Genomic DNA, 12,079 nt, shown 5'->3' on the forward strand with positions numbered 1-12,079 from the left:
TTTTGATTTTATATTCAAATTCAATACTTCATTTTAATTTTATATTCAAATTCAATCCTAAAAGTGTTCTCAAGAAACTATAAAGGAAGATGTTAATGTTTGTGAGAAACCTCTCAAACTAGGTATTTATCTTTGACACAATCGGTTTGGTCTCATATAGCATAGCTACTCTTCCCATTTGGCATAACTACTACATCCTTCATCCTATTTGACAAAGTGCCTTATCATCCACCGATACGATGTTTATCAATCTCAACCATTAATTTTGATTTATTTATAATATATATGGCATAACTACTCCATCATTCATCTTGTTTGACAAAGTGCCCCATCATCCACCAATATAATGTTTATCAGTCTCAACAATTAATTTTGGTTTATTTATAATATGTATGTAGAGAAGTCTTGTTATGGTAAGAGATCATCACAAAAGTGTTTTTCCGATTTCGAATTTAGAATTGAGATCAATAATAGTTAGGATTTGTTTGAAATTCTCCCACAAATCAAGGTTTTTTTTTTCTTAATAACAAATTTGAAATATTTTAAATCATATTTGAGGTGTTTTGAGAAAATAAATAAAGTGTATATAATACTTATATTTATTATTAATTTTTTCTTCTTATCTTATCATATCTTTCATTTCTTCAATGAAATAAATTAATTTATTTTTTTAAAAATTACATGAAACTTTTTACCTTTTATCACTGTAATAGTAATTTTCATTCATTTTGAGATATTTAAATGTTTTAAACTTTTATATTTAATTAAATAATAGTGAATTAATAATAACACTTATTATATTATAAATAATTATTGAATAAAAAGTTTTATCACTCATTTACATTATTTATTTATACAAATTTAAATTTTATTAAGAAAATTATAACATTATTTTAAAAATATTAAGATTTTGATATAAAATTTACCAAAATGATAAAAAAATTTCTATTGAGATTTTAATTCTTTTGATCTTTTAAAATATTTTTAGAACAAAACTTATTTTTGGTTTATATTTTTTTCCAGTTGATTGAATAATTTGATATACTATATATTTTTCTTTTGATATGAAATTATTTAATTTAATCTAGATTCTATTTTCTATCTTTAACAACAAAAAAATAATAAGTTTTGCAAAATATATAATGGTTTTTAAAAACAAATTAAAAATATAATTTTTAAAAATAATTTTTAACAATATATTATAAGTCAATAATTTTTCCGTAAGAATTTTTAAATTTAATATAATTTTTTTTTGAAAAGAAAGAAAACCAATCATTAATTTTTTATTTACTCCACTTTTTTTTTTTTTCATTCCAAAAGTGTCTTAAAATTATAAATTTCATTCTCTTTAAAATCATACTATTAATATAATTAATGTTATAATTTTTTTTTATTAAAAGTTTGAAAATTTTTTCAAATTTCTCATTCATTATAAATTTTATTCTTTTTAAAATTTGAAAAAAATTCTCCTCTTTTTTCATTCTCTATTTTTTTCAAAATTTTCTCTTTAACTCTTCCATTGGGTTATGTCTAACAATGCTATCATTTGAGATTTTTTTTTATAAAGATTTTTCTTTTTCTTAATCCACAAGTTTCTTGCTCAAATTAATTCATTTTTGTTCTTTTTTTTTTAAATTAAAAATATCTTATATAAAAGAAGAAAAGTATTTAAACTATATATAAAATTGTTAGAAAAATTAGACTAATATAACTTATGGTAATCACCCTAGAGGGTCGGTGAATAGGGTGATGGTCTCTTTTCGCAAATTTAAACAAGTGAATGTAAAAGACAATTATATGCAAGTATATAATAAAACAATATATAGACAATTACATATAAATTAAAGAATAGAGAAGAGAGAATGCGAACACAAGAGTTTATAATGGTTCGGCGCAACTCGACCTACATCCACTCTCCTATAGCTTCAATCCTGAGCTTGAGGTTCCATTAATTCAAGGCTTTTAAACCAAGCCTTCAAACAATACAATTGGATTATAGTTCCAATTCACCCTATTGGACTTTTGGCTCCAAGCACCCTTTACACTTCTCAAGAGATACCACACTATTGAGAAACTTCCTCTCAAAGGTTTACAAATGAATGATCTCACAAAATCCTAGTACAAAGATTTTAAGTACAAATGATATAAGAAAACTAGGATTGAAAGGTGCACTAAAGATATGCAATTTTTAGAACAATGGTGCACTAAAAAACATTCTTCCAATGCTCAAATATAATCAAGAAATGTTTAGGAATGTTAAGCTTTGTAAACAATGAAGATTGAAGCCTTTTTATATAAGAGAAAAACCAAACTAGTTTTTTGGGGGTTCGACCGATCAAGTTAGGGGTCGATCGGTTGACTAGCCGTTAGCATTTAATGTTTGGCAAGTGACCGTTGGACCTCGATCGGATCTCAACCGGACCTCAATCGGTTGAACAACCATTCTGAAAGAAAGAGAAAGTTTTTTGCACCCTCGATCGGTTGAGTTGGGGGTCTACCCGAGCCTCGACCGGTTGAGCTGTGGGTCGACTCGAACCTCGACCAATTGAGCTGGGGGCTGACCCGGACCTCGACAGGTTGAGCTTGAGGTCGACCGATTCCTCACTCGGTTCAACCAGTTGAGCCGTTTTTTGGCTCAATAACCAACCTTTTCAACTTAAAACTTTTTAAAACAAGTTTGAAAGACATTTAACACAAGGTTTTAGTTGAAAACATGAAACCATCCAATTCTTAAAATATTTAAAACAAAATAACTCTTGGATGATTTTGGTGTATAAGTAAAGAATGTAATGCATGAAAATCCTAGTGCACCAACAACCTTACAAAGAGATCTTATGAAGTTTGGATCTTGAAAAAACACTTCTTTTTGAAGTTGTCTTCTTCTTCATGATTTCTCCTTGACTTGATTTGTCTTTGTGATTGCCACTTTGGAAATCGTCTTGCCTAATCACACTTGAAATATAATCATTAGTTCTAAACCTTGTTTTGTTATCATCAAAATCAAAATTAACCAAACCTTGGTTTCACAAAAATAATTGACACATTTTTTTTTTTACAAATTTAGTATAAAAGAAATAAACAACATGTTTAAATTAAAATTGGTAAATGTTATAGTCAAAGACCAAGGTGGTATTTATTTTTTTAATCTAAGAAACTTTGTCAAAAAATAATTTTATTATCATAAAATTTGGTGCCAAAAAGGGTAATCTTATTTATTTTTAAAATTTGGTTTCATGTTTAATTGAATTATCTGATTATGAATCTTTACTTGATTTGTATACAAGTCTTGGAAGAATAAATTCACATATTAATTTTTTTGTTGAACTTTTTTTTATGTTCTTTCACTTGCTTTGGCACGTGTACACTTACTATATTATACCAAGAAAAAAAAAAAAGAAAAAAAGAAAGAAAGAAACTATTCCAGTGGGTTGGACTTGTCTAAGCTCCAACTAGGCCCAACCCAAAATTGTAAAAGTTACCCAAGCCCACACCTTGGATTGTATTGGACCCCATAACTTACAACCATATTGTATACATTTCTTTTCTTTTGGTTCTCCAAATTTTTTCTTAAATTTTATATCAACTCTTATCTTAAAATTTGGACATAATTTTTTGTAGGATATTTTAATCATGGAATGGATAGTTAGAATAAATTAATGGGATATATATATATATATATTATCCTATGTAAAAGAGAACAATTGAGGTGAAATTTAGTTTATATTAATAAATTTTTATTGTTATTCCCATTGTTCAAACACATTAATGAGTGCTAATGAAATTGATTTTTCATTCTAATTTTCTATTCAAATATTCCAAATGTGACCTTATAGAAGAAATTGGTCTAAGAAATGAAAAGTTAGAAGTGGGATGTGGAACGTCATGGGTGATGAATCATGATTATGAAATTCACGGTTAATCTTATTGAACAATATATACATATATATTAAGATTCTTGAGATAATTAAATGATACAAATAAAATAAGAAAATTGATACAAATCTTGAATTATATATTGACAATAATTAAACATTAAAACAAAAATTTCCTATGAATGGACTCTAAAGTATGTTGGATTTGATATATAAAAATTAAATCATTTTAGTCAATGATAGAAGATATAAAATGGTAAGATAGACCTAATATTAAGTAGGATGATGATACGAAGGAATTATTTGAGTAAATTCGATTCTTTCAGTTATATTTATCAAATAATGAAAACCCAAAATTTTATTATAGTTCTTGTTTTTTTCCTCAATATTCTTTTCATATTTTGTTTTTCGTATGATACCGATTAGCATTGTATCAAAAAGGAGTTATCAATCAAGAGGTGTCATATATGCATTGTCCGATCTACTTTATTTGTACACCCACTAAACGATTTGTATTTTATTAGATTCAATCAATTTACCGTAAAGTTTGGTAGATACCGACTTGATGCGCAAAATTTTATAATGGTTCTTAGGTGAAGTTTGGTAGATAACGACATGGTATGTAAAATTTAACAAAACGACAAACCCATAGTATGGAAAAATGAATGTCACGCAACCCCACAGCTTTGGAACTACTCTACAGCATGCCTCCACTCTTCAGGACATGAACTTAGGCTAATGGGGTTAGGAAGTAACATTCTGTCCTTGGGGGGTACGTGACATTCTGTCCACAAGTAAATGATCCTGTAGTAAAACAAAGCAACATTATGGCACCCTTTTTCTGTCTCCTGTTTGCTCTTCAAAATCCTTGGAAGGGACCATCGCCATATATATTGGAACTTTCTTTTTGTCATAGAGAATCACGGATGTCACCTTGTGCTATTGTTAAAAGCTTTCAATGATTAATTAGTTTGTTGTATGTGGTTTACACTATCCACCTTTTAATAGGTCCAAAGTTTTCTTAGGGATTTTAACCAAAATAGATTACTAATTTTTAAAATATTTTTTTTATATAAATATATCATTTTAAAACTATTTCTAAAAATTTACTAGGAAGTTATATTTAAAATTCGACTTTAATATTTAAATTAAAGTTATTTTTCAAAAGACAGTTTTCCACCAATGTCAAAATTATTACTTAGGATAATTTTTTTCAAATTAATCAAAAAGATCTTTGCAATAAATATCATTATCTTCAAGTCCCAATTCACACTTTAATGATAAGGGTAGATATTCTCACTCTAATCAATGTCACAATATTAAAACTTTTGGACCTTTTCATTCCTATCAATGTCATATGCAAGAAAAGATATTCTCATTCTTATCAATATCTCACAATAATTAACCTTCTTTTACTTGAGGTACAAACCCTAGTGACCCATGGCAAGGCAAGGTAAACGCTTATTCAACATTTTTCTGGGCAATGATAGATATATGATTCGGTAGTCTATTTGTATTAGATGACATAAAAAAGTCTAAATGTATTTTTTTTAATACCTATTAAAAATATATTATCAATCAGTTGGTGTCACGTACATATGTTCAAATTTAATTATTTATATCATAATCTCATTTGTTTTTACCATTATATCTTGATTTCATTCATTTATTATTTCATTTAATAGTTTATATCTCATTATAGATATTCAACCGTTTGAATTTTCAATTTGGTAGGTTTTTCTACTATATCTTGATATTTTTCTAAAAAAATAAAATCTAATGTTACTTAGATATTCTTTATGATAGATTTTTGTTTTGGTTTTGACTAAAAATTAAAATTAAAGTTAAAATCCAAATGTGAAAATACAACTTTTTATTTTCAAGTGGGAAAAGAGTTTTCACCAAACACAACAATCTCCTTACTTTTCAATCAAGTTGTCTTTGAATAATCAAATACGCGTAAAATCTTACATTTACCTTTAAAAACATTTTTTTTTTGTTTGCCCTTCCACAAAATCAATCTAAATAAAGTTCGATAGTTATTGAATAAGATGGATTCAATGAAAGTGACATGAATTACCATTGATCCAAGTGGGAACAACAAGACTTTTCAAACTCATCCATCATGATCATGCCTGTACTCCATTTATACATGATGACATGTCTCCATGCACATGCACATGCACATGCACCTAGCTAGCCATAAGGAATCTCCAACATCACTTGGTTGAAACTATGGAGTGTAACATGTAATGCAATCATATCTGTTGTTGGGCTATCAATTTTAGCCACAATACAATACTTCCTTATCCCATACAACTCATCTACATATATATTATGAAAAAAGTCATTGGATTCATGAGTTAGTATTTAATTTCAAGGATGGACAATATGCGGGTTTTTTTTCGAGTATTCATATCCTTCCTATTATTAAGGGGATGGATTTATAATTAAAATAAATGGATTAGGGGTAGATTTTGGTATTATCTTATTTATGCTCCGGTGATATATAAAATCAATTTTAAAAAATAATTTAGTTTACTAATTTTAATTAAATACTTCCTTATAGAGTGTGACATGTATGTCTTTTGTGTGGCTATCAATTTGGACCATAATATAGTACTTCCTTATAGCATAAAGCTATGTACATATTGAGAAAAAAATCATTGGATTCATGGATTTGTTTTTCTTTTCCTCCTTTTTAATGGTTAGATTAACTAAAAAAAGAGAAATGTGAATTTAATTGGCCTTGTACATATGAGGACCACCTTGTTGTCTTGTTGGCTATCTTCGCATGCAACAGGACTGTAGAATGATCTTTTGAAAAGCTTGAAGTATCTTCCAATGGAGTGACAAACATGGGTTTTTTTTTTCTTTCCATAATATAGAAAGATTTTTGGACAAAAATTTATTGCTTGTATTTATCAGTACCTTCACATCCCACACGATTGTGTATAGCTTTTTTTAAGTGGCTAGTACCTATAGTTTCACCCCATTTTGTAAGTTTTGTTTGTAGCTCAAGTAGAATATGAGAAAAAGAGAGGTGGGGAAGAGGGAGGGAGGTAAAACCCAATGGACATAATTCTCTATTTAATTATAATTAAAAAAATATATAAAATTTAGGAAAAAAAAAATTATTTTCCCATTTAAAAAAGCCAAGTGAAGTGAAGAAAAGTTACTACAAAAATACAATAGACCAGACCCCCCACTTTTTTTTTTTTTATCTAAATATATTTAGATTGCAGCCCTTTAATTTCTATTTTTATTTTATTTTTTTCCTTGTAATAATTTTGTTCACTTTGTCTTTGCCTTTTCTATAATTCATTAAAGCATGCATGTGTGGCACATGGGAATATGAACTATTTTCTTTGTAAAGAAAAAGTCTGATAAAGAACATCCACAAAGCCACTTCTTTGCTTATGCTCTTAAAAAGAAATTTTATTCTCCTTCCTTTTTCTTTATCACCTCATGGGGAACTGCCTTATTGGATACCAATCTCTTGACAAGAAAAAAAAGGGAGACAAGTAAATAAAGGTTTGCTACATGTTATGGCATGTGGGAATTGTAACACAATATTTTATTATTTATATTTGGATTTGATACATTTTTTTTTTTACTATTTTAAAAAATGGAAAATATAAACATATTTTTAATTATATTTCAATTTTTTTAATAGATATTGAAGAAAAAATATATTTTCATACACTTATATAAAAATAATTACAAAATAACAATTCTCTAAAAATAATTTAAGTTTTATGTATTTACGGTCAAAGGTGATATCTAAAATGATAAAAGATAATACTTATACCATGAAAATATAGTATGTGAAATATTAAAGATAACACAGTTGATAAAAATATATATAAAATATTAATTATTTTTAAATAATTACTTAAATTTGTATTTTATAAACTTGTGTTTTATACATTATATTTTTTTTATATGGGTTTATGAAAACACATTTTTCCAAATATTTGAACCTCTTCCAGTATATTTCTCATTTTTTTGAAAAAAATCAAATATGTTCGATAATTATATAGTAAAAGTACAACTTCGATTTTTGATGATTTTCCAATGGTTCTTGATGTCCAAGATGGAAGCATCATTCTCATTGGTTGAGTGAAAAGGAAAAGGACATGAATAAGTCAAAGGAATTAGTTTTTTATTTTAAAAGTTATTGAAAATTTTGAAAGTAAAATCTTTTTTATATTTATATTTATTATTAAACCATTTTTATTTTTTTTTAAGGAAATTGAAAAACAAAATACAAGCAATGAACCTTTAATTATTTATTATTATTGTTTTTTTTTTACTTGTGATTCTTAGGACATTGAGCTGGGTGGAAGGAAAGAGCCAGCCAGTTCCCTGTGGACCAGTGAGTCCTTGGGTAGAGGTTCTTTTGTATTAGCTTTGAAGATCCGTCCAAAACAATTATTTGAGTATTCATCTCCAACATGATTATGTCCAAATCTTGCGAGTGAAGCAACTGAGGAATCATAAATTATTTTTATTTTATCTTTCTAAAATAAATATATACATCCTCCACTCTCAAAAGAGCAATAAATAAATAAATAAATGAAAGAATTGGTTGGAAAATCCCGTTCTAACTTAACACTTTTTTCACAAATTTGAGACGAGTATAGCCATGTTTAGGTCAAAGTTGTGTTCATCCGCATTTTTTTTAGTATTTATGATTAACTTGATTATAACTCTAACATATTTAAGCTATATTTGTTTATAACTCTAATCTACTTAAATTATATTTTACTCATCCAAAATTTGATTTTAAGTAAATAGGTAAACTTAATCATAAACATGTTAAATTGTTTGGTTTATTAAATAAAACCTAATTATTAAATAAGTTAAATAAGTTATATGACATTTTACCTATTTAATAATTATATCATATTAGAGTTTGTATTTTTTATTTGATTATTGATTATCATTTGTACTGTGTCTGAATTAACCTACTTAATTGAGTATTTGGGTAATAACATGATACTAATATGATCTATTAACACAAACTGTAACCCTTAATTAAGGGTATAAGAGGTATATCGATATTGAATAGAGAATTTGAAAGAGCAAAGGTTACAAGGGTTTATTACTTGAAATCAAATGAACAACATTAGTGAAAAAAGTTACATAAATTTTATCAGATGATTTAAACATCCCTCGTGGGGGTGGGTTTGGTTTTGATTTAGGTGTCTTGAATTATTTGAGGGAAAAAGAAAAGATTTATGGGGAAAACATGGTTGGGAGAGCCCACAAGAACTCAATTTGTTACATGCTCCACTATAAACACATATAAAACAAACCCAGGGAGAAAGTATAGAATTCAATCAAAAGTTGGAAAACCAACTTGCTTATCATATTATATCTACTTGGTGTGGCCCATTTTTAGTTTTGACCTAATGATGTCTTGTTTTTTTCCATTCTATTATTATTTAATTTTAACTATTTTTGAGAAAATTTCCTTATAATGATGGAAGTTATTTTCAAAATGAAAAAGAAAATGTCAAATTGCATCTTTAATATGTAAAAAGATGATATATTTTTTCTAGAGTCAAAATTATTTTGTTTGGAGAAGTTAGTAAAATGCTTCGATAAAAAATTAGGTTACATTTGGTTTTGAAAAGCATTTTTTAATATTTTATTTTATTTTTTAAAATTTCTATTTTCTATGTTTTCTTTTCATGAAAACACGATTGTTAAAAAAAAAATTATTTAAAAAAACAAAACAAAATTGGGAAACTTTGTTTGGTATTACAAAATTTTTTACTTGAAACATAATAAATAGAATTAGATTGCATTTATTGATTATTCCTTTTTATTTTTTATTAATTATTTTAATAATATAATAAAAAAATATAGTATGTTTATAATTAACAAAGAATTGATCAATTATGAAAAATTTCATTTCTTAAAATGAATTACTTTTCAATATAAAAATATAATATTATTGATATAAAAAATAAAGTAGATTATAATGTTATAATCTTACCAATAAAAAATTCATATTTCTTTATTTATTTTATTCACTTCATCTTTTCTTTTTTTTTTTTTGTAGAAAACTATTTTTATTTTTTTAAAAGAAAATTTTAAAAATATTTGGTAGTGTTTATTTTTTGATTGAATAAAAAAAACTAAAATATTTAATTTTTTTTATTCAATTAAGAGTAATTTATTGATATCAATTAATATAACTAAGTTAAATCTATTAATAATAAATTTATATGGGCATGGTGATTGATATTTGACTTTTGTTATTCAGTGAAAAAAACAAACATCACATTTGATTATTAACTTTTTTTCAATTTTGTGAAACCAAACTTTAGATAAGAAATAAATATCCAAACGGAAAATATACTAAACAAACAGGTCTTAATCACTTTGATGTGATTGAAATTTTTGTTTAATAAAAAAATAGTTTTTTAACCGTTTTGGACAATTGCTACACCCTCATTTGACTGTGGAAATGTATCTTTTCCCGCTCCTTGATCTCCAAATAGTGACTATAAGATGTTCCCTAATCATCATATCATGATTTTCATTATTTTGTTCAGTTTAAGAGATCTAAATGTGGCTAATGTCTTCTATGATTGGACTTGGATATAGCCATATAGGCCTAGATCTTGAAAAGGGCCTAGGGTGTAAATTGTTTGGCATTAAATAAATTAAAGAAATTTGCAGGCCAAATGGAAGTAAATAATGCTAAATTTAGCTAAAAAGGGACAATAACCAGCTGTAATATTAAAATAATTAAAATCACTTCTTCTAAATGGCTGGTGAGGCTTCTCTCTCTCTCTCTCTCTCTCTCCCCCCCTCCCCCCTCTCCTCATTTGTCTCTCCCTCCAACTCTCCCTCTCTCTAGCTCTTTTACTCTCTCTCTCCCTCTCTCTCCAAAAAAGGAAAACATGCATCAAAAGCATACAAAGTATCTAATGATTTGGACAAAAGAAATTGAAGCACTTCTTTCCAACTTAAAAGAAAACAGGAGGTTGGATTCTTTGCTAGCTTTTCCACTTGTATTCTCATGGTTTTGGGGTTTTCTACTCAGAAGAACCACCACAATCATAATCCCAATCAATTACTTTTCAAGTATATGTTAAATTAATTGATGAGCTGAATCTTAACTAATTTTTAATTGTCCATTAGTGAGTTTTTAAATCCATTTATTCTCATCTGATTCCCCATGTGCCCTCCTAGTCAATTTCTTCCTCCTATAGCATTTCTTTTTCTTTTATTAAAATATAATATATAAACGTACGTAAACTAAGCAATTAAACATCATAATCATCCGAAGCAATTAAGATCGATTGGCGAGATTTCTTGTTAATATTTTTCTAATAATGGTGCATTAATAAGATGGTGATGCACTGATGGGTCCATATAAAATCAAGGTTATGAAACAACTGATCGATCATTCCAAGATTTGATCAATAATACTTCAACAATAATGTCTCTTATATAATATCCATGGAGGTTCCTAGGGAAGAGGTACTTAGAAAAATTCAGTTGAGAGAGATGAGAGATGAGAGATCGACCAGCCCTAAGTCTTTTTCTTTGGTAAGAATGGAAGATACCGAGATATCAAATATGATTATTAATACAAAATGGTGTGAAAAGCATGCGAATACTTTAATTCCTCACACTCAACCTCTTCCATCTAGCTCCAAGTGGGTGGCCCTTAGGATATCTTTCAACATTCAACGATGTCATAAAGCAAGCATAAGGTCGAAACAGTGGTTGTTTTACCATCCAGGGGGCAATGCCTTTGTCATATCCTTGTCTTGACGTTTGCTTCCGGTCCCCTATATATATATCTAATGAAGTAGGTGATCCTTCAAATCCCACATGCCAATATATACATATCAAAAAAGCTAGATAGCTTAGTGTCCATTGCCTCAAGATGGTTAACAAGTATTTGTCGTATGTTTATGTTTATTCTCATTTTAATGAGTTGAAGGCCAAAATAGTGTCTTTTCAAGAAAAAAAAAAAGTAGATGTTGAACCTTCCAAAATATTTATTAAATTAGTTCTTTGGAATCATGTAATTATCCATATGAATTTTTTTTTGAGTATTAAAAACCAAATTAGTGGTTGGACGTGGTCTTAAAAATATTTTTAAAATTATCCTAAAATTCTTAAAACTACAGTCAACAGTCATGGTTTTAAACTTTTTATGTGGATTATGGTTTTAT

Source organism: Vitis riparia, chromosome 15 (assembly GCF_004353265.1).
Source record: "Vitis riparia cultivar Riparia Gloire de Montpellier isolate 1030 chromosome 15, EGFV_Vit.rip_1.0, whole genome shotgun sequence".
Classification (NCBI taxonomy): domain Eukaryota; kingdom Viridiplantae; phylum Streptophyta; class Magnoliopsida; order Vitales; family Vitaceae; genus Vitis; species Vitis riparia.